The following is a 23,234-nucleotide window of genomic DNA, read 5'->3' as shown; positions in this document are numbered from 1 at the left end:
AAACTGGGATGTATCACCCCCGTACCCAGAGGCATATTATTATAACTGCTTTATAGAAAAGGAAACTGTCACAAGGCACAGAGGTCACAGAGGTAAGTGGCAGAGTGAGGATTTGAACTTGGGCAGCCAAGCTTTACAGCCCACACTCTTGATGCCTACGTAGTATTGCCTTTCTGTGTTGTGTACGCTAGGAAGCTCCCGGTGCTAAAAAGCTGGGTTTTATTTATCATCAGGAGCAGGTGATTAGGCTGGAAAAAGCACCAGCTTTTAGAATTAAACATCACCACTTTACAAGCGCAGCAGCCCTGGACAACCTCAGTAACCTCTCCAGTTCAGTCACCTATAAAACAAAGCTACTTAGACCTCTCCCAACACCTCTACCACACTCCAATGAGGCAGCGTTTGTAAAGATGATTTGGAAGCTGAAAAGTGTGACATGCATATTAATTCTAAAAAGTTATCATATATAAAAATCTGCACTTTCTCTGCAAAGGGCCAAATAGTAAATATTTGCAGCCCATATGGTCTCTGTTCCAACTAATGAACTCCACAGACAACATCTAAATGTATGGGTGTGGCTGTGTGCCAATAAAACTTTATTCACAGGAAAAGGTGGAAGGTTACAGGCCAAAGTTAGCCAACTCCTGACCTAGAGAAATGCTATTTAAAACTGAAGCCCCTCAATGCTCCCTGTGCCTCTTTTCTGATTCATTTTCCTCTATAGATAGCACTAATCACCATCTAACATAATGTGTATTTTATTTACTTATTATCTGCTTTGCCCACTAGAAAATAAGCTTTGTTGAAGGCTGAGGTTTTGTCCTTTGGGTTCACTGTTGAGTCCCCAGTGACTAGAAGGTTGCCTGGCACATAGTAGGAACTTTAGAAATACTTGTTGAAAGAGTACATGGATGAATGAATGGAGAGATTTTGAAGGAGTTGGACATACTATTGGGGAAGAAGGGAAAATCCATGGCAAGTTAAAAAAGGAAACAGAGAAAAAGGATGATATCTGGAAACCTACGGAAAGAAAAACTACTGCAAATGAACTCAAACTCAACTTTGCAGTTCCTTGTAGGCAAAGGGAAAAAGGATTATTTCCAAAACCAATTTTGTGGGTTGTGAACATTTGGAAGAACTAAAGCCTTACAAAACAATTTTCAAAAGAGCTGGTTAAAATCTAAATGAATTATTGGCTTGATTTAAGTTTAGTTAAGAGAATAGCTTGAGGTTTGCTGCAGATCAACTAATTATGAGTGTGTGTGAGTGTGTGTGTGCATGTGTGTGCATGTTTAATCTCTCCTCTTCCACTACCCTGCCAAATGTGGGTTCAGTTTGTTCACTGGGAGTGGTCTGGGGAGTGGTAAGGAATTAATTCAGCAGACTTGGCAGGGAAACATACATATTTGTCCCTAGTTTAGTTCAGGGCTTGGCAAATTGTAGTGTCATTCTTTCTGATTTTTCTTCATAGTTCAACTCAAGCTCAAGGTTAACGTCAAAATATTGATTAACTGAATTAGTACATTTTTAAAGAGAGAAGGGTTCTTTATATACAGTGCTTTATGCTGTCTTTCAAATCAAGATCTATGTAACACAATCAACTGAACAACCTGATGTTTGCTAGAAGAAAATACGACTTCTCTTCTACAAAAGCAAGTTTGCATATCTAATGCACAGCTCACAACCTAAACAATATTCCACTTCCCAGGCACAGTGCTTAGCGAAAGTTTGGCTTAGCGTAAACAACACTGGCAAGACTCTTCTAAAGAACTCTGATGCTGAACCCTCTATTCCGGTGCAGTCAGCTCAATGTTTGAGTGCCTAACGCATGCCAGCAAGGAGTGAGGCTGAAGAACTTCGTTGTTAGGCTCACGCGTAATCATTTCATTTCATCCTTAACTTCTTAAAGAAATGAATTTCCACTTACTGATTGATTTAACATGGTAACTGTAAAAAGAGCACTGGATTTGGAGTCAAAAGACTTGGCTAAAGGACTGAAGAAATGAAGGAAAAGGAATAGAATGAAAAAAGAAAGAACATGAAAATGAAGAAAGGAAATGAACCCAAGAAAAAATGAAGAAGGGGAAGAAAAAGGTATGAAGTTCTGATTCATGACATGGAAGACTCTTGAAAACATGAGGCTAAGTGAAAGAAGCCAGACACAGAAGGCCAAATACTGCACGATTCCATTTACATGAAATCTCCACAACGGGCAAATCCACAGAGACAGAAAGTAGATGGGTGGCTGCCAGCGTCTGTGGGGAGGAGGGGAAAACGGGCAGTGACCGCTAATGAGTGCAGGGCTTCTCTTTCAGGTGATGAAAATGTTCTGGAATTAGATGGTGGTGATGGCTATACAACTTTGTGAATATACTAAAAACCACTGAATTGTACACTTTAAAAGGGTGAATTTTATGGTATGTGAATTATTTCTTAACAAAAAAAAGAAGAGAGGGATATTAAAAACAAAAAATGACCAGGCCCTGCAATCGACTAGCTTTGTGAGCTGTGGACAAGGCATTTAATTTCTTTAATATGTTTCCTCATCTGAGAAATGGGGGTAATATTAACCTACCTCTCAAGTTGTTGCAAGACACAAATGAGATCATCTATATCAAAGGAATTTGGAAAAAATATATATAATGCTACAAATTCAAGGTAATTTCACTCAAAATCTTTTTGTCTGTTGTTTTTGTTTTTTTTTTTTTTTTGCCGTACGCGGGCCTCTCACTGCTGTGGCCTCTCCCATTGCAGAGCACAGGCTCCGACGCGCAGGCTCAGTGGCCATGGCTCACGGGCCCAGCCGCTCCGCGGCATGTGGGCTCTTCCCGGACCGGGGCACGAACCCATGTCCCCTGCATCGGCAGGCGGACTCTCAACCACTGCGCCACCAGGGAAGCCCTCACTCAAAATCTTAATGAGGTTCTTTATGGAACTTGATGGTAACTCTAAGGTGTATAGTCGTCCCTTGGCACCCATGGGGGATTGGTTCCAGGAACCCCCACAGGTTCCAAAATCCAAGGATGCTCAACTCCCTTATATAAAGTGGCATAGTATTTGCCTATAACCTACAAAGGATGTATACTTCAAATCATCTTTAGATTACATATACTACCTAATACAATGTAAATGCTATGTAAATAGTTGCCGACTTGCAGAAAATTCAAGTTTTGGTTTTGGGAACATTTTGGAATTTCTCTTTCCAAATATTTTCAATCTGTAGTTGGTTGAATCCTCGGATATGGAACCAATGGATATGGAGGGCAAGATGTGTATGTAAAACAAAGTGGCCAAGACAATTTGACAAAGAATAACAAAGGAGGGCTTGACTTACCAGATACCAAGACTCTTGAGAAAGTTACAGCAATCAAGGCTGTGTAGTATTCACTCAGGGTTTGAAAAATATACCAGGAAACCAAATTTGAGAGAGCCTGGAAGCAGATTCACACATATATGGGCACTTGATACAGCAAAGGAGGTGCCAGGGTAGATGCAGCTCAGGGAGGGCAACGATCAACTCTTCAATAAATGATCCTGGGACAACTGGTTTTCCACATGGACAAACAATCCACACACAGATTTCCTCCCTCAATTCCAATTAGACTAAAATTATTTCAAAAGCCAACATTTAAAACTTTTAGGAGACAATAGAGAAGAATATCTTTATGTCTTTGGGATAGGAACACAAAGAGTGCAAATCATAGGGCTTCCCTGGTGGCGCAGTGGTTGAGAGTCCGCCTGCCGATGCAGGGTACACGGGTTCGTGACCCGGTCCAGGAAGACCCCACATGCCGCGGAGCGGCTGGGCCAGTGAGCCGTGGCCGCTGAGCCTGAGTGTCCGGAGCCTGTGCTCCGCAATGGGAGAGGCCACAACGGTGAGAGGCCCACGTACCGCAAAAAAAAAAAAAAAAGTGCAAACCATAAAAGAAAAAAAGAAGAAATTTGACTACATTGAAAGACCTTTATCAGAAAACACCATAAAAAGTGAAAAATAAGCCACAGACTGGGAGACATTATCTATAACATATATCACTAAAAATCAGTATCCAGAACATATAAAGAACATCTACAAATCCATTTTTAAAAATACAGATAAACTGATAGAGAAAAATAGGTAAGAAACTTGAACTAGAATTTCACGAAGATGAAACTTAGTCAGTGAACACTAGTACTGAGAGAAATGCAAATCACAACAAAAAGAGATAAATATCATACCTATCATCTTAGCGATATTCAAAAGTCTGACTATGCTAAGTGTTGGCAAGGATGCTGAGCAACAGGAAGTCTCTTACACGGTTGCTTAGGAAAGTAATCTGGCAACAACTAGTACAGTTGAAGAGGCACATACCCTACCACCCAGTACTCCCATTCCTGAATATAATCCCTACAGAAACATTTATATATTAGCACAAGGAAACATGTTCAAGGCTGTTCATAGCAGCTTCATGTTTAACAACAAAATCTGAAGCAATTTAAATGATCATCAATAGAAGAATGTACAAATAGATTATATATTTACACAACGGACTACTTACAGAGCAAAGAAAAAGAAATTAGCTAGAGCTACATGTAGCAACGAGGACACATCTCACAAAAAAAAGACACTGAAAATTAAAGTTGCAGAATAATATGAGGGTAAAAAAGATACCAATCATATAAAGTTCAAAAGCATGCAAGTAGCATTTTCTCTTGCTTAGGGACATATTCATATATAAGTATAAAGAAATATATGAGAAAATGAACACCAGTTTCAGGACAGTGCTTACCTCTGTGCACTTTTTTAAAGCTAATGTACAGCCAGGGTTAAAGACTTCTAGATGACACCATTGATGGAGCAGGTCCAAAGGAGATGGAATTCCATGCACTTTCCTTAGCAGAACTGAAACAGCACTGACCCACCCTCTATGGGTCCCCCTAGGAGCAAAGGCCACATGGGGTCAAAACCATATGCCCGACTCATACACAATGTGCTGATTAGCTGAGCTAATTATCCACAAGCAGCCAATCCCAGCAATAAGAAGCCACGAAAAGGGCTCACTTTACCTCAGGTACCATTTTGATGTTAGCGTGGGAGAAGGATGAAGTACTAAAATGGAAATATCCTGGTTGGTAAAGGATTACCATTCAGTAACAAGCAGTAACCAAGACTTTATCAATATCGGGGCTTCCCTGGTGCAGTGGTTAAGAATCCACCTGCCAATGCAGGGGACACGGGTTCGAGCCCTGGTCCCGGAAGATCCCACATGCCGCGGAGCAACTAAGTCCATGCACCACAACTACTGAGCCTGTGCTCTAGAGCCCGCGAGCCACAACTACTGAGCCCGCGTGCCACCACTACTGAAGCCCACGCGCCTACAGCCTGTGCTCCGCAACAAGAGAAGCCACTGTAAGGAGAAGCCCGCGCACTGCAACGAAGAGCAGCCCCCGCTCGCCACAACTAGAGAAAGCCCGCACGCAGCGACAAAGACCCAACACAGCCAAAACTAAATTAAATAAATTTTTAAAAAAAGACTTCATCAATATCACAGTTAATATGAAAATTATCCCATACATAACTTAATCTTTGATGATTCAAAAAGTACTTTAGGCTCCAATGACACATAAGAATCTTTACTACAAACAGCTGTTGTCATTACACATAATTTGTTGGCTAATAAAAAGTGTTGAGAGGGGCTTCCCTGGTGGCGCAGTGGTTGAAAGTCTGCCTGCTGATGCAGGGGACACAGGTTCGTGCCCCGGTCCGGGAAGATCCCACATGCCGCGGAGCGGCTGAGCCTGCGCGTCCGGAGCCTGTGCTACGCAACGGGGGAGGCCACAACAGTGAGAGGCCCGCGTACAGCAAAAAAAAAAAAAAAAAAAGTGTTGAGAGAAGGCTGGAAAAACCAGTGAGAGGTTGTACTTCTAATTCTCCCTTTGCAGAGAGACAATAAGACTCCCTCTTTATCATTATTTTAAAATTTTATTTATTATTTATTTATTTTTGGCTGCAACATTTAAACATTCTCTTGTTGCTCTGCAACAAGAGAAGCCACAGCAATGAGAAGCCTGCGCACCGCAACAGAGTAGTCCCCGCTCCCTGCAACTAGAGGAAGCCTGAGAGCAGCAATGAAGACCCAACGCAGCCGAAAATAAATAATATAAATAAAAAATAAATTTATAAATAAATAAATAAAAATAAAAGGCGATGTCTTTCAAATTGTTCATAGATCCAAGAAAGCAACGTTAAGTACTCAGTTCTTTGATCTTAAGGGTTATTTTGCAGGAACTGATAAAATAATTCTGAGGATTTGAACAGGCCTTGGCAAAGTTAACAAAAAGACACTGCTCCGAGAAAACCAACTTTCATTTTAGTACCCTTTCTCTCCTCTAGATGGGGCCCATTCCCAACTTGCAGGTACCCAGTGGCCTCCTACTTTTTGAACCCTACCTGCTCTCAGGAGCCGACCTCATATCAAGACACATCAACCAAATTCTGTGCCCATTTACATTTTAACAACTCTTTAAACCAAAGAAATGAATCTCAAATTGTGGAATTTCAGGATACAGCTAGATGAATGGAGGGGTTGGGGGGGAAGCTGGGCACAGTTACTGCTATGGACTGGACTGTGTCTCTCCCCCCACAAATTAATATGTTGAAACCTTAACCTCCAGCATGACTGTATCTGGAGACAGGGTCTCTAGGTGATAATTAAGGTTAAATGAGGTCATAAGGGTGGGACCCTAATCTAATAGGGCTGTGGCCTTATAAGAAGAGACAGATTCCCTCCCTCCCTCCTTCCCTCCCTCTTCCCCCCCCCCCCCGCCCCTCTCTCTCTCAGGGAAGCAGTCACCTAGCCATCCATCCTTGATGTTTTCATGGATGTTTACATTAAAGACAGTCCTACTGATGTCGTGTGTACTCTTAAAATACCAAATCCAAAGGAACAAGGGTCTCTAATCAGGAACCCCAAGAGGCCCAAACAAAGACATGGGTGTTCAGCCTGGTGGGCAATGTACCCTGGCAGGGGTACAGCAAGATTGTGAGCAATCCATTCTAGAGTGCCAGGTCAGGCTACCCTCCCAAATATCCCTGCCTGGTGGGGGTTCCCATCATACAAGGAACCACAGAAAGCGGAGTGCTGCATACAAGGTCTTGAGGGGAAAAGGCGCACTTCTGAACATATAGAAGGGCTAAGATCCCCCATTTGGGTACAGGCAGTTCTAAAATGCACTCAGAAGTTTAAATTATGCCAAGGTTTGGATCCATTTCCAGTCTGGGGAAGAAGGCAGGAGGAGGGGGACAAGCTAAAGGCACGGCTATGAGAAGCACTGATCATTGGTGCAAAGCTTGGAGGACAGGGGTGGTACGTCCCTGAAACTTAAAGTCAGGAGCCTCCATGCAGTAAACTGAAGGTCCAAGAAAGGACTCCTTGTCCCAAAGGGCTGGGCAGAGAACTCACAACAGAGAACCCCAGGGAAGGAGGCCTACGGAAAGGAGCATGGAAGTAGGAGGCAGCCAGGATGAGGGTTGCAGGGGCCACAGGATGTGCTCAGGGCTCTGAGGCAGAACTCAGAGATACATGCCCCTGGTCAGGAGTCAGAAAGACAAGAATCAGCTCTGCTAGGAACCCCAGATATCAACTCTGTTGACAGTCCAGGAACACGGAAGCACGCTCTCCATGATCGGGCTTATTTCCAGCCATCTGAATGGTTGGTGTCATGCCAACAAAGTAACTAGACAGTGGTGAAACCCCCCTAGGACAAACCCAAGGGGCTCCTGGGTTTCCTTGTAATGGGGTCTTATTAAAACAAACAAAAGTACTTCCTGACTGTTGGCCTCAAAGAGCCTTGCCATAGTTTGGGTTCCTCCAGAAGGTAACTCCGAGGCAAAGATTCAAGAGCAAGCAATTTATTTAGGATGTGATCCCAGGACACAGGAGAATGGGGAAGAGGGACGGAGGCAGGAAGGCAGCTAATACAGGTGTTACCACTGGGGGCAGCTGAGTCTCAGTCCTGGGGAGCTCTGGGAGCCAGCGCAGACCATCCATCCATCTCAGTGGTCCTGCTCATGGGCAAAGAACTGGGCTCTTTATCTACCAGCTTTCATCAGGCGCTGGCTGAGGGCTGCTCCCGGGGTGGGCTGGGGATTGCTAATTCCCCAGCCCTCCAGGCTGCCACATGGGTGGGCAGAGAAATGCACAGCTAGTGGCTGGAAGGGGGCTGGTGTGTACCGCAGTGCTCGGCACCGGGATGTTGAAACGGACACCCAGTCTCTGTGGAATGAACAAGGAAGTACAAAGCACTGAAGCCAGGGGAGAAGAGAGCGGCTTCGTGCCTGCCCTGCCCCACTTCTTCCTCCAGGTCAGTACCTGGGATTAAGGGTGCTCGCGCGCGCGTAAGGGCGGGGGTTGGGGTGTGGGTGGGTGTGTATGTTGGTTTGGCGTGCTTTTGAGGAGTGCAGTCGTTTTTCTTCAGGTATTCGGAATGTTTGAGGAGAGACTAGGTGAGGGGAGATAGAAAGGAGTTGCTACTTGAGATTTAAAGAAACATCCAAAGAGCACTGGGCTTTTGTGGCTCTAACGGGGACTGCACACACCTGGTTCTTCAGCCCGCACTGGGAGGCCAACCCGAGAGGCACTGGGGCAGGGATGACCCCTGAATGGGCAACCGACCAAGGTCTCATGTAAACCCGGCTGTGCTCTAAAGCCTCGCTATTCAAAATGTGGTCCCCCAAAAAGCAGGCATCTTCCAGCCCCATCCCAGAACCCCAGAATCCGCATCTGCATTTCAACAAGATCCCCAGCTGATTGATGTGTACATCTGAAAAGCAGTGCCGTAGATAATAGTGTTCGCTGTGTTCTCTACATAAAGAGTACATTCGGCGGCTGTGACTCCTACCAAAATCAGATGGAAGGTATTTGCTCGATTTCAGGCTATATTTGCTCTATTCAGTTTGTCGAGTTAACTTCAGATTTGCTGAATGGAATAAGTTAATGCAGTCTGGCACAAAGGGAGATAATAATGTCAACCTGCGGACCTGGGTGTAATCACAACACAATAAAGCATACTTTAGTTTTTCAAAACCGCTTTCATTCACTTTGTTCTTCCCTTTTTCCCCCCTTGGCAAAATTAGGAATCAGTGCTTAATAAGCCTGTACCACTCCAGGACTATTCAGGTGGGGTAAACCTTTGCCTCAATATCTGCAAAATACATTTGACAGTTCCAGGAGTGTTTTTCATTTCAAAATAATTACGTGTGTGTGTGTGTGTGTGTGTGTGTGTGTGTCTCACAGGAAAAGAAAAAGTCAAAATTCTTGAGATACTTAAAAATGACATTTTGATATAGGTAAGCTGGTAAAGTAATAAATGGACATAGAAACACTCTTAGAAAAAAACTGAAGTAGAAAAACAACTGATGCTAAAACAATTCAAGTTATGAATAAAAAGCCTCAACACTGTATATAGATACAGATATGGAAGTTTATGCAGAGGTGGTTACTAATCCTAATTGCATTCAGAGAAGAAAATAACTGACAACCATGAAAATGAGTAGAAATATATCTGAAGCGTTCTTTTAGGTATTGAAGGGGAGCACAATATGACACCCCAAAATGTCTCTTTGGCATAAGAATTATCTTGAGGCTGATTATTTTTAAGAAACGGCACACAAAGGAGAAGCTCTGAAAACCGAGTAGAAGTTACCCTTTTGTAAGAGACATTTACATTTATAAGGGAAATCTCCACTTTAAGGGTGTCTCCCTTTCTGTACCAGGAAGAGAAGGGTGACTCTAAATCTCTAGAAACTCTTGTCAATGGAGAAGGCGGGGACTTAAATCTGTATAACAACCTTACCCTTGTTTACTGTATTTTTCCTGATAATTCCTATAATTGGCCTCCTCCACCACCACCCCCGCAAAATCCTCTTTTGTCTTTAGCTGAAGATGGTGTTGAAGGTGGTTGGGCTTGGGCCATTTGGGGGAGTTACTCAGTTTTCGTGGGTCTCTCCTATGCATACAGGAGGTATATATGTTACTAAACGTGCTTGTTTCTCTCCTGTTAATGTCTTTTTATTACAGGGGTGTCTCAGCCAAGAACCTAGAAGGGTAGAGGGAATACAGCATTTACCGAGTAGTAATGCACATATGTGTTTATCAAAAGATATGTACAAGGGTGATCCTCACAACACTATTCATAAAAACCAGAAACTAGAAACAAACCAAAGGCCTATCAAGAGTAGAAAGGATAGGCCTTCCCTGGTGGCACAGTGGTTAAGAATCCACCTGCCAATGCAGGTGACACAGGTTCGAGCCCTGGTCCAGGAAGATCCCACATGCCGCAAAGCAACTAAGCCCGTGCACCACAACTACTGAGCCTGTGCTCTAGGGCCTGCAAGCCACAACTACTGAGCCCGCGTGTCACAACTACTGAAGCCCACATGCCTAGAGCGCGTGCTCTGCAACAAGAGAGGCCACTGCAATGAGAAGCCCGTGCACCACAACAAAGAGTAGCCCCCGCTCACAGCAACCAGAGAAAGCCCGTGCGCAGCAACGAGGACGCAACGCAGCCAAAAATAAAATAAATAAATTTATAAGAAAAAAGTTCACAATGAATAAAAATTTTTAAAAATTTTAATATATATGTAATTAGAGCTACTAGAAATAATAAGGGAAATTTTTCAGTATGCAAGGAAAGTAGGATGTGTGTTTTCAGTAAAAGAAGGTATGAGGAATAGAAATACATTTTGCTAAGGGAAAAAAGTGGTAATTTTGTCCTAGAGCTAATTGTTTCTGGATGGGAAAGAAAATAAGGGACAAATTAATACGGATACAAAAAGTTGTGGAAGGTTTGTAAAAAAGGAACCCTGAGAAAAGTGTTTTGTGCATGGTCAGGGTTGGCTAAGATTAGATTGAATTTAATTAAGTAAATTGATTTTGTTATTAAAAGTAAGCTGGTACAAGACTGGAATTTGGTTTTCCCTCTGTTAAGAAAACAAAGTTTTTTGGACTATTGAGCTGCTTTTGATATCAGATTGTAAATTTTCTTTACCTTTTAAGTAATTTGTTGTTACATTCTGTATTTGCTTTTGAAATCTTTGTCACTTTGGTTAAGTGAACAAGTATTGTTTCCCAGTGACCTATGTGTTTGACCAAGTGTTTTGAAACTTTTCGATATTTTTGACAAACTTCCCAAAGATCAAATTCTAATTAAAGTCCGTTGACCTCTAGCTAACTTTGAGTTTTCCAAAGAGCCCCTAAGGCATATCAAAGAGAAATATTAAACTAATTAGGCTTGCTTGGTATGTTAAATTACATAGGAAGCATTGTCAAATGAGGGATAAACCTTAAGTTATATTGTATGGGTAAATGTTATTAATATAGATATACTAGAAATTATATGGAATTCTTAAAATTTGAATACATCCTAGTAAAATGGTATCAGTCGTAATTCTAGTTATCATCTTAAAATGTTGTATGTCACAGCAGTAATCAAGTTTCTTTGTCAATGGCATTGTAATCATGTGTTTAACCATGCCTTTTTAAGTTTTTTTTGTCATTCATAGACAGTTATTGTTTTACTCTGATCCTTTTGCAAAAATGTTTCATCTTCAAGATTCATAGAAAGGACTTTCTGGCAAGTACAGGTTTCTAATAACTTTCAGACCATACTGCTGAACAAGGTAAGAAATTTAAAGAATCCTAACAGAAAACCTGATGGCTTCCCAAACTGTTAACAAAAAGGATTCGTTACATTGGACTGAGTGAACTGGTGAATATGATTATAATTTGCATGGTTTTTGTCTGAAATATTACTGGCTTTTAATCTGTGTTTTCCAGATATAAGGAAACCTTTCCCCTCAGGGTAATTACGGCATACAGCAACTTGGTAAATTATACCTTTGTAAGTGGAATCGAAACATTTATATTTTCTCTCTACCAAATCCCTCCAGAAATTGGAAACTCTTAGGTTCCCAGATGCCTTATCAGGTGAATACGGAAGGTCACCTCCTGACATGTACAAGAATCTCAAGATGTTTGGTGGACCTCAAGAAGAAAGGAATTCACCCAAATCTATACATATCACAGGCGGAATCTGGCTAGCCCTTGCCATGGATTTCCCAGCCTGGAGAGGCCTTTTAAAAGTTCGACCCGAGATTCCTTAGGAAAAGTTCCAGCACAGCCAATTTAAAAGAGCCTATTTGGTCAATTAGCCAGACTTATTCTGCAAACAAATCAGTCTTAATTTGGCTATATTTGGTAGAAATGAGGGTAATTTTAGAGAGAAAAAGATCGTTTCAGTGAGTATTAAATTCTAGGTTTGTTAATTGAGGTCTGTATTTACTGCTTAAGACTCACTTCCCAGATAGCTCCTTATTAAGTTATATTATTGGAAAGTTTAATTGAATTATTAAAAGAACACTGAAAGTTTGTTTCTGAAGCTTATCACAGCAATCTATCTTTGGATGAAGATCAGATGCCCCGTGACCTGCAACCAGGAGATTATGCATACTGGAAAAGGCATCATTTAAAGGACTGTCTCCAACCTAGATAAAAGGACCCTTATCAGGTGCTATTAACTAGCTCATACGCAGAGAAACTGAAGGGAATTGACTCTTGAATTCATATTTCCCACTTAAGAAGGGCCTTTGCATTGGACTGATATATAGAAAGGTCTGCTGACCCCCAAATGATACCCATATCAGGACAAGAAGAAGACAACAGCAGTGATAGGCAGATGACCCAAGAAACTGGATCAGGCTTGTAAGATCCATCCTACTAATTCAACTGAACTGTTTACCAAATGTTGGTCTCCTTATCAACATTGAAAGTTATTGTTTTACTTCTAACCATAACATTACATGTTTATGAAGATCAGGAATTGTGTATGCTCCTTGTTCCTATGAGCACTGTGGTTGAGAACACAGGCTCTAGGTCCATCCACGTTGCTGCAAATGGCAGAGTTTTATTCTTTTTCATGGCTGAGTAATATTCCTGTGTGTGTGTGTGTGTGTGTGTGTACACACACACCACTTCTTTATCTATTCATCTGTTGATGGACAGTGAAATAAGTCAGACAGAGAAAGACAAATACGGTATGATATCACTTATATGTGGAATCTAAAAAATAATACAAATGAATGTATATGGCAAAACAGAAAAGACTCACAGATATAGAAAACAAACTAGTGGTTACAACCGGGGAGAGGGAAGAGGGAGGGGCAAGTTAGGGGTATGGGATTAAAAGATACAAGCTACTACGTATAAAATAGATAAGCAACAAGGATGTAGTGTATAGCACAGGGAATTATGGCCATTACCTTGTAATAACTTTTAATGGAGCATAATCTATAAAAATACTGAATCGCTATGTTATATACCTGAAACTGATACTGTAAATCAGTTATACTTCAATAAAAAAACAAAAACAAAACACAGGCTCTGAAATCAGATGGTCTGTGTTCAAACCCTGGATCTACTGCTTACCATTTGTATGACCTTGGACAAAGTATTTAACCTCTCTGTGCTTCGGTTTCCTCCTCTGTAAAATGATAATAATAGTACCTGCCCCAAGAGGATGGGAGGGTTAAATGAGTTAATATACGTAAATTGAGCACTGCCTGCCCAATAAATATTAGCTGTTAGTTATCATTATTATTATCAGAGTCAGAAATGTAGTTGATACCAGATGTCTGTTGATTAATGACTTACATTAAAATATATTCTAAAAATAAGTTAATTAAAAATACAAATAAAATATACTCTATGCTTAACCTAAAGAAATTTCCACACCAAAACTGAATTTGAATTTCTCTTAGGATTAGTGTCTGATTTCTTCTAGATTCTAGGTGCACTCATTCATCCATTCAACAAATATTTATTGAGCACCTACTATGTCCCACTGTTCTAGGTCCTGAAAATACAACGGTGAGCAAGATACACAAAGTCCCTGCCCTCCTATATTCTAGCAGGGAAAAAAAGGACACGGAATCAGTGAACGAATAACTAAATAATATAATTGCAGATAACAGTGTTACAAGAAAACAAAAGTGGAATGAGGGGTGGACATTTGTAGTGGTAGGTGAGGAATGCTGATTTAGAATGAGGGTTAGAGAAGACCCAAATGAAACAGAGGGACAAGTTATGTGATTACCTGGTGAAATGGTGCTCCAGGCAGGTAGCACCACAAATACTAAAGCTGGGAAGCAGGAAAATGCTTGGCTTGGGTGATGAATAGCAAGAAGGCTGGTATATCTGGAGAAGTGTGGGAAGAATGAGATAAAAGTCATATAGGGCCTCAGAGGCTACAGGGAGCAGCTGGGGGTTTAGCGTAAATGTGGTAGAGGCTGTTAGAGGTTTTGAGCAGTGGATTTACAAGACTGCCTTTACTGGCAATTCTCTGGGGTCAAGACTGGGTGCTGGGAGACTGGGTTAGAGGCTATATCCTAATTCAAGAGAAAAATCTGGGTAGCTACCACTATCTCAGGGTATTAAGAATGAACTCACTTTGTATCATAACAGGATCTGATATAAAATGAATCTGTCCTGGACACAGTTCAGCAGTTTGGGGGCTTAGAACCTAAATGAACAGTTTTATAAAACAGGGTTATATGAAAGAGTGTCAGATCAATGCAGAGGGTCATGATCATCATTCTTAAATGAAGTAGAACAGATGGAAGAGAACTGAAATTTTCAGAATACACTGCACAGAGGAAAAATGCATAATACTTCATGAGATTCTGTTTCAATTATATACAGGTATGTTCATACTGGGTTGAGATCTATACTTTTCACTGTGAATGGTGGGCAGGAAAGTTTGAAAAACACTACAAAAAGCTATCTTATCTTATTTATACTTAAGATATTTATTTATATATAAACTGTTCCTTTATTCTCTCCCTTCCTCGCTGTACCTGGCATCCCCCGCAAATGAGAACATTATAAAAAAAAGCTCCAAAGGTAGTTTCTTCCTAGTCTAAATAAAATGAATTGACTTCTGCTACACTATCTTCTTCTCCAGGGAAGAAGGTCAAAATATGACCTCCCAAAGCTGGGAAGACTGACTCACCTCTAAACTGTTAGGCTTTCAATGAAAAAACAAAAAACCAAGCAGAACAAGAAATTTTTAAATTAAATTTTAGAACATTTCAAAGCTAAAAATGGAAAGAAAACCCCCTGAAGGTACTAATAAGGGTAACTGTCAGAACGCCACAGCAAGAAGAATACCTAGTGGTAAGCTATGAGAAGCGTTCCCACCTGAGTCAGATACTACTCCTCAACACTGCTCTAACAGGGCAGCCTAGCCACTAAGGAGACCAGACAAACTGAGGAAAAACTATTGGGGGCGGGAAGGGACCCCTATACCATTGCCATTTGCAGCCCGTTTGATTGTCGACCTTGAAAATTCAAGAAAACTGACTGAAAAACTATGAGAACTAATGAAAGTTCAGTAACATGGCTTGAATATGCTAGACCTACAAAAAAATTAAAAAGCCTGTCTATACAATAGTATAGTCACAACAAAATAAAATGGGGGGGGGCGCTTCCCTGATGGCGCAGTGGTTAAGAATCCGCCTGCCAATGCAGGGGACACGGATTCGAGTCCTGGGCCGGGAAGATTCCACAAGCCGTGGAGCAACCAAGCCTGTGCGCCACAACTACTGAGCCTGTGCTCTAGAGCCTGCGAGCCACAACTACTGAAGCCCGTGCACCTAGAGCCCATGCTCCACAATAAGAGAAGCCACCGCACCGCAATGAGAAGCCCACGCACCACAACAAAGGTAGCCCCTGCTCAACGCAACTAAAGAAAGCCCGCGCAGCAAGGAAGACCCAAAGCAGCCAATAAATAAATAAATAATAAAAATAAAATGAAATGGGCAAAAAAGGATACAATTTCTAAAAGCAATACAAATTACAAACAAAACAGTCTAGGAATGCACCTAACAAGAATGTGTGGGACTTCCCTGACAGTCCAGTGGTTAAGACTCCGAGCTTCCAACGCAGGGGGCGCAGGATCCATCCCTGGTTGGGGAACTAAGATCCCACATGCCACGCAGCGCGGCCAAAAAATAAAAAAAGAAACAAAAAAATTTTTAAAGAAAACAACAACAAAATACCCTCTTATTAAAAAAAAAAAAAAGAATGTGTAACACCTACACAGTGTGGTATAGGCATAAGGACAGATGTACAGATCGATGGAACAGAAGAGAGTTCAAAATTAAACCCACACATACTCAGTAAATTCATTTTTGACAAAGGGGCCAAGGGGATGCAATGAGGGAAAAGTATAGTCTTTTCAACAAATAGTGTTGCAACAACTGGCAACTATCTATATGGAAAAGAGTGAACCTTGACGCATACAAAAATTAACTCAAAATGAAGTCGTGGGACTTCCCTGGTGGCACAGTGGTTAAGAATCCGCCTGCCAATGCAGGGGACAAAGGTTCGAGCCCTGGTCCGGGAAGATCCCACATGCCACAGAGCCACTCAGCCCGTGCACCGCAACTACTGAGCCTGCGCTCTAGAGCCCACGAGACCCAACTACTGAGCCCACATGCCACAACTACTGAAGCCTGTGTACCTGGAGCCTGTGCTCCACAAGAGAGGCCACCGCAATGAAGAGTAGCCCCCGCTCACCACAACTAGAGAAAGCCCGCGTGCAGCAATGAAGACCCAATGCAGCCAAAAATAAATAAATTAATTAATTTTAGAAAATGAAGTCATAAACCTACATACAAAAGATAAAACTATAAAATGTCTAGATGGTGGCACAAGAGAAAATCTTGGTAAATGTGAGGTAGACACAGATTTATCAGACAGGTTACCAAAAGTGCTATTCATAGAAGAAAAAGAACCTGATAAATTAGACCTTCTCAAAATTTAAAACTTGTGCTCTTCAAAAAAAAAATCATTAATTCCACTTATATGAGGTATGAGTCAACTAAAAGAGTCAAACTCACAGAAACAGAGAGTAGAATGGTGGTTGCCAGGGGCTGGAGGGAGGGGGAAATGGGGAATTGCTGTTCAAAGGGTACAAAGTTTCAGTCATGCAAAATGAAAAAGTTCTAGCTATCTGCTGTTCTACACCATGCCTATAGTTCACAATACTGTATTGGACACTTCAAAATTCGTTAAGAGGGTAAACCTCATGTTAGGTATTCCTACCACAATTTTTTTAAAAAATAAAGAAAATGAAAAGGCAAGCCACAGACTACAAGCAAATGTTTGCAATACATATATCTGACAGAGGACTTGTGTGCAGATGTACGCAGAACTTTTACGATTCAATAATGACACACAATACAATAAAAAAAAAACCCAGACATTTCATAGAAGATATACAAATGACCAAAAAGCATACAAAAAGATGCTCAACATCATTAGTTATCAGGGAAGCACAAACTAAAACGACAGACATGCCACCACAAATCTACTGGAATGGCTGGAATAAAATAAGCTGACAATACCAAGGGCTGGCAAGGATGCCAAGCAACAGGACCTCTCATACATCACTGGTGGGAGTGCACGCTGGTGGAGCCACTTCGGAAAAGTTCAGCAGTTTCTTATCGAGTTAAATTTACCACACAATACAGCAATCCTCCTTCTAGGTATTTACTGGAGTGAAATGAAAACTTATGTTCACACAGAAAGCTGTTTGTGAACGTTTACACTGGCCCTATTCATAATCACCAAAAGTTGGTAAATGGACAAACTGTGGAATATTACTCAGCAATAAAAAGGAACAAATTACTGATTCACACAACACGGGTGAATCTCAAGTGCATTATGCCAGGTGAAAGAAGCCAGACTCAGAAGGCTACATCGTGTATGAATCCATTCACAGGACATTCTGGAAAAGACAAATTTATAGGGACAGAAAACAAATCAGTGGTTGCCAGGGGCTGAGAGTGGTGGGAGGGGTTGACTACAAAGCGTCAACAAGGAACTTTTTGGAGTGATGGACTTCTTCTATATCTTGACCATGGGGGTGGTTACATGATTACATGTATTTGTCAAAGCTTACAGAACTGTACACTAAAAAAGGTGAATGTTATTGTAAATAAACTGTAGTTCATTTTTTTTAACATCTTTAATGGAGTATAATTGCTTTACAATTGTACTTCAATTTTTAAAACATGGAATCGGCTCAAGAGTTAAGCAGATTTATAAAATTAAACACAGGGGCTTCCCTGGTGGCGCAGTGGTTGAGAGTCCGCCTGCCGATGCAGGGGACACGGGTTCGTGCCCCGATCCGGGAGGATCCCACAGGCCGTGGAGTGGCTGGGCCCGTGAGCCATGGCCACTGAGCCTGCGCGGCTGGACCCTGTGCTCCGCAACGGGAGAGGCCACAACAGTGAGAGGCCCGCGTACCGCAAAAGAAAAAAATAAATAAAATAAATAAATAAAATGGAACACAGTGTTCACAGACTTTGATTGAGGGGATTTATTTTATGACAATTTTTCCCAAATGTTTACCCCATTTCTTAACGTCCAACATCTCCCACCTCACACCACAACCCCCAGATAATTTCCATGTGGATTAAAGACCCATGTATTTTTAACACCATGAACATTTTAGCAGAAAAATTGTTCTCCTCTATCTTGAGGTAGCGAAGGCCTTTCTCAGTGAGGCATAAAAGGCAGCTCCCAGGTTTTTACTAAAGGCAGAATCTCTCCTTTCTATCTTCAGAATTATTACCACCACAGAAATGCATTCTTCCCCTCTCCCCGACCCCCAGCTCTTTCTTTTCAATGTAATGGTGCTCTTCCCAGTTTGTAGTGTGTATTTGAACTATCTTGGCACTCTCAGGCAACAAAATGGAAAAATATGTTTGTCAGTTTCATGTACGCTGTGAAAGCACTAGGAACCTCACGGTGATGTCCCCCTCGCTGAGTCCCCAACCAGCCTCAGGCACACCACAGCCACACTGGAGCACCCAGAATGACCACATTAGCCGTGGAAGTGCAGCTTCCTTACTGGCTCTCCCTAACACCTGAGCAAACTCACTTTGCCATTTCTGGAAGGCTGTTCATGGTACCAGAAACACAGCAGCTCTCCTTTGCCTGCCAAACCCGCCAATGAAATGCCATTTCCCAGGCTTTTTCCTCCCTCTGCGGAACAAAATCATATCCATGATTAAAGTTCCATTTTTTTTCTTTTCTCTGTCTCCAACATTTTTTATTTTTTCTCTAGAAAAGTACACACACCTGCAGTCTGTGGGTTTGGGGCAAGAATTATTCACAGAAAACACTAATGCTGGCCCTGCATTTCTTCAGTGTTTTTCAATAGCAAAGTCTGCTCTATCCCCCTTTTAATGAAAGTCACCTTGCAGGGATGTGGGAATGATAAAAGCAGAGGGAATCCGATAGGGGCTGGCGTCGCACTGAGGCCCTGTAAAGCAATACCCCTGAACAGCTTCAAAATTTGGCCACTTTTTATTTTCCAGCTTTGCATTTGAGCTGAAAAAAGCAGCCAATTTAGCAATGTCCAGCTCATTTTAGATCTTAAGTAAGCAAAACTTTGGGACACTAAATAAAAACTCTCCAAATCCTTTGAAAATAGCACACGCCTTTGTCACTCAATTCACAAACTATTACAACATCGAACTTAACTGTATTAATAATTAAGCTCTTAATAGGTTATTAATATTATTTTTAAAATAAATATTGTCATACCATGTAGAACTGAAATTATACTCATAGGCTTATCTCTTAAAATAACTGAAAAGAAGTTGAGAAAGATGGAAGGAACTGTAACATCTAGCTTGTCTTTGCTTAATAAACCTTCACTCTCCATCACCCACCAGCTCTGAACACGGATCAAAGAAATGGGTCCTTGGGCTTCCCTGGTAGCGCAGTGGTTAAGAATCTGCCTACCAATGCAGGGGACACGGGTTTGAGCCCTGGTCCGGGAAGATCCCACATGCCGCGGGGCAACTGGGCCCGTGAGCCACAACTACTGAGCCTGTGCGTCTGGAGCCTGTGCTCCGCAACGAGAGGCTGCGACAATGAGAGGCCGGCGCACCGCGATGAAGAGTGGCCCCCGCTCTCCACAACTAGAGAAAGCCCTTGCACAGAAACGAAGACCCAACACAGCCAAAAAAAAAAAAAAAACAAAGAAAGAAATGGGTCCTTTTTCTGCCTACGGATCAGCTACATAATTTGTGGGGCTTAGTGCAAAATAAAAATGCGAAGTCCCTTGTTCAAAAATTATTCAGAATTTCGACAGCAACAGCAGAACATTAAACCAAATACAGGTTGCATGCCCATGAAGCCAGCTCTACTATCAGATAATGTAGTTGGCTGGTAACCCAGTAAGAAGAGTAAAGCATTTTGCTACTAAATGAGTAGCAATCGTTTAAATGTGTGTATTTGGGGTGGAGGTGGGATTGTAAAGTCTTAGGACCTCCTCTCCCAATGTCCCAGTTTTCCTAAGGTTTTCAGCCTGTTGGACAAAAAGTACTTCTGCAGGGCCTGCGGTGTAAAGTGTGATCCATGGAGCAGCAGCATCTGAGAGCCTGTCAGAAATGCAGACTGTCGGGCCCCACCCCAGCCGGACCTACTGAATCAGAATCTGTACTTTTACAAGATCCCCAGGGAAGTCGTGTGGACGGTACATACAAATAAGTGTCACTGTCGAAGCAGCCACGGAAAACCTCTGCTGCCTGCCTCATCTGGCTCTCAGGAGACCGTCAGCGCTCCCTCTCCTCACCTGAAACGTATCTAACTCCGGAGCCTTGAAATGGCAAGTCCCTGTCGAAAAGCGCTCACCCGAGACCTCCATTCTCCTGTCCCCAGCCTCAGGCTCCTGGCTGCCGCTCCATCCCGCCGCGCCCTTAGCCACCTGCTCTGCGTCCAGCCAGACGCTGCCGCGCCAAGTCGTCTGGGGCCCAGGTCGCGTCCGCGCTCCGCAGGCTCCGCCGCACCCACCGCGCGGCGCGGCAAACTGAGTCCCCACCAGTCGGGTCTCGAAGACCGCCCGCGCGAACAAAGCTCGTGGCTCTTTTTCGCGGAGGGTTGGGGAGAGCTGGAGCCCGTTTTAAGCTTTTGGATACACACGCCCCTCTCCCTCGGAGAACGCGTCGCCAGAGCCCCCTTTCCCACGGCGCGCCCTCTCCCACTGTCGGGGTGCCAGCTCCCGGAGCTCGGCCCTCAGCCTCCGCCTTTTAGGGCGGCCCAGGGCCCCGGCTCAGAGCCGCAGTCGGGCGGAGGGAGCGTTCGCCCCGCCGTCCCGTCGCACTCCAGGTCCAGGCGCTGCGCCCGAGCCGCCCACGCTGGTCGCCAGCTCCGCGGCTCCCCGGCCGGGTCTCAGGAACCCGAGAAAGACAGACCCATCCCGGCGCCGCGCGCTTACCTGCCGGTCCCCGCCGACGGGCTGGCTGTTGGCGCCCTCCAGCCCTCCTTTTTCCCTTTCGCTCGGGCCGCGGCCCTCCTCCTCCCGCCCGCGGGCTGGGCACCGCCCCCGCCGCTCCCGGACGGTTTGCCGGCCTGCTCTTCAGCGGCCCAGCGCGGCATGGCGCGTCCGGCGCGTCCGTCGCTCGGCAGCTGCGAGGCTGGACGCGGAGGTGGGGAGCTAGCGGGGAGCGGGCGGGGCGCGGAGGGGGGAGGGTGTGAGCGAGTAGCTCGGCCGCCCGAAGCCGGGGGGAGTTCCAGGCTGCGGGGCGGGGAGAGAAGTAGGGGCCGCGGGCCGAGCGGCCCACACCACCCTGCAGAGGCCCGCGTGGCGCTTCTGGACTCCCTGGACCGCGAGCACCTCCGCTGCCCCGCGTCCGGTTCGGCGTGCTCCTAGGGGCCTCCAGTCTCCAGACCCAGCCGCTCACCTTTAGGGGTCGCCCTGTTACCCAAATGCGTGTCCCACCACTTTCAGCACCGTGTACTGTGATGGGTGGGAACCCCGAGGTCGCCCCTCTGCCACAATATTCCTGATGCAGAGGTCAGACCGCTTGGAGGGGGATTTACAGAGGTCGGTAAAAGGAAAGGGTCCTGATAACGAATTCGGTTCCATGGTTACCTGGCACACCGGATACCTAGAAACTGGGATCCCCAGCGCTCTGACTGCTGGGGGGTGGGGGGTAGTATATGAAGTGAGTTGTCCCTGGTCCCCTCTACCTTTTCTGTCAGCATCTCCTGCCTCTGCACATTCTAGAATAAAAACTAGATCCGGATAAGATTTACAGATCACCTAACCAGCTTGTCAAAGTACCCAATGTTACAGATGGGAAAACCGAGGCCCAGGGGAACTTAGCTCGGTTCTACAATAAGAATTGATTGTACAGGCCAGGGGGAAAAGGGCTCTGAATTCCCTCTCTGGCCCCTTTTACACCATCCCCACACTACCCTCTCCAGCCCTCCTCTTTGTAGTCAACTAACTCCAATATTTGCAAGATGCTTTATCACTTTCAAAGCACCATTCTCTTTCTTTCGTTAAAATCTACAGGAGAATATTCCATTTTTCTTTACCAGTAAAACAAAATTCTAGATTCTGAATTGCATTCAGAGCTTTGGAGAGGATGTTTATAAAGTGCAGATCTACAGAGCACACCCCTGTCTGGCTCTGCCATATTAAACACAACACCCGTGAGATGTATACTCCGCTTTGCAGGAGGGGGTTGATTTTGTTTTGCAAACACCAGTTTATTAACACTCACAACATTCTAGCTAGATAAATGAATGGAAAGGGTTGGATTAAGGGGGAGTGGACGGCAGGAAGCTCACCCAGGTTACATAACAAGTTGGAGGCAGAATTGTGATGAAGAGTAAAATAGTATATTTTAATAAATAGATTGAATGCTATTCCAAAGGGTTAAATTGTTTCCATTGGCATTAACTTAACACTTGCATATGTTAGAAAAGACTTCATGTTGTGTAGAGCCACCAGAAATCTCATACACTGCCATTCGGCAGAATCGATTAAAACTGAGCACACAACTACCTGATGTCCCGATTCCCCTCCTAGGTATATACTCAACAGAAATGAGTGCCTATGTCTACCAGAGGAAAGGAACGAGAATGTTCATAGCCATATATTTGTAATAGCCCCAGATTGGAAGCTCCCCAAATGTGCATCAGCAGTAGAATGGATTGAAAACATTGCAGTGGTATAGTCTCAAAATGGAATACCAGACAGTGAATGCACAAGCCACTGCCACGCTGAGTGTAGATGGACCTCATAAGCAACGTTGAGCGAAGGAAGTCAGGCACAAAAGCATACATACTGTGTGGTTCCATTTATACAAAGTATAAAACAGGCACAACCGATCT

General features: G+C 43.5%; 1 protein-coding gene across 1 annotated transcript in view; it reads right to left on the bottom strand.

The window, feature by feature from the left end:
* ADGRG2 (adhesion G protein-coupled receptor G2) overlaps positions 1–21,382 on the bottom strand; it is a 113,386-nt gene extending 92,004 nt beyond the window's left edge. Inside the window, exon 1 of the mRNA XM_060002365.1 lies at positions 21,328–21,382. The gene's annotated coding sequence lies outside the window, so the exon portion shown is untranslated. The remainder of the gene's footprint in view (positions 1–21,327) is intronic.
* Positions 21,383–23,234: the final 1,852 nt, after the last annotated feature.

Source organism: Delphinus delphis, chromosome X (genome assembly GCF_949987515.2).
Source record: "Delphinus delphis chromosome X, mDelDel1.2, whole genome shotgun sequence".
NCBI classification, from domain to species: domain Eukaryota; kingdom Metazoa; phylum Chordata; class Mammalia; order Artiodactyla; family Delphinidae; genus Delphinus; species Delphinus delphis.
The sequence above is the reverse complement of the archived record's forward strand: the minus strand, read 5'-3'. Positions and strand labels throughout refer to the sequence as shown.